Source organism: Camelus ferus, chromosome 16, assembly GCF_009834535.1.
Source record: "Camelus ferus isolate YT-003-E chromosome 16, BCGSAC_Cfer_1.0, whole genome shotgun sequence".
NCBI classification, from domain to species: Eukaryota; Metazoa; Chordata; class Mammalia; order Artiodactyla; family Camelidae; genus Camelus; species Camelus ferus.
In genome coordinates this window covers 15,776,056-15,776,986 of record NC_045711.1, presented here as the reverse complement: position 1 = coordinate 15,776,986, position 931 = coordinate 15,776,056, and positions in this window count along the sequence as shown.

Below are 931 nucleotides of genomic sequence, written 5' to 3'. Positions count from 1 at the left end.
CGACAGAACCAGCTTCAGATTTGACTGGAACTTTCAGGTGAAGGATCCTGCCCATTTAAAGAAGCTCCTTGTATTTCTAGTGGATTAACTGAGCTCTCTCTCAGGGACAGTTCGTCATTAGCTTTGTCAGGGGGCAGTAGGTCATTTTTTGCTTTTCAAAAGGCCTGTATTGAGCCACATACCCCATGACGTCCCTGCTCAACATTTCTTTAACCAACATAATTTAAATATACTTTATGCAGATTAGAACATTTTATTTCCCTCTTAATTTGCTACCGTTTATTGAATGCCTGTCAGTGCCACGCAAAGCGCTGTCAATAGTTAACTGATTTAATTCTAAAAACCTTATGACGTAATACTGTTACTGTCCCCACTTTACAGGCTCAGAGGGGCCAAGGTCACTCAACTAATAAAAGACCCAAGACTCTCTTGCCCCAGAGCTTGTTCTCTTAGTCCCTGATTATTGCTTTTCTTTCAAAAAGCACTAAAAACATTCGAAACGCGTATTCATACGAATTACAATGGAAATAAAATAAGCAAAACTCCTGTGCTAACGCTCTTATATAGTTTATCTCCTCCCATTTAATACTAACAGCACCCATAAGAGAGGCTCAGAATCGGTGGGGAGAGGTTTCGGAACCCTAAGCCACACTCCACTCCCGACACCAGCTCCTTGGCTAGTATCGCCTTTTCCGGGTCTGCACTCCCGGAAGTCCCGCCCAGGTGAGGGACGGTTTCCGGAAAGAGTTGACCCGCGGAAAGCCGGAAAAAGACCCGGGACTGGGCCGCTCTAGCGTTCCTCCTCTCCATGGTCGCGCCAATTGACCAGTCGGGAGCGGCAAGGGTCCTCCCCATTGGACGCGCGGCCTCGCTTAGGCGGGCGGCTCGGCTCGCGGCGCGCTGATTGGCCGCGGCCGCCACGCGGGCGGAG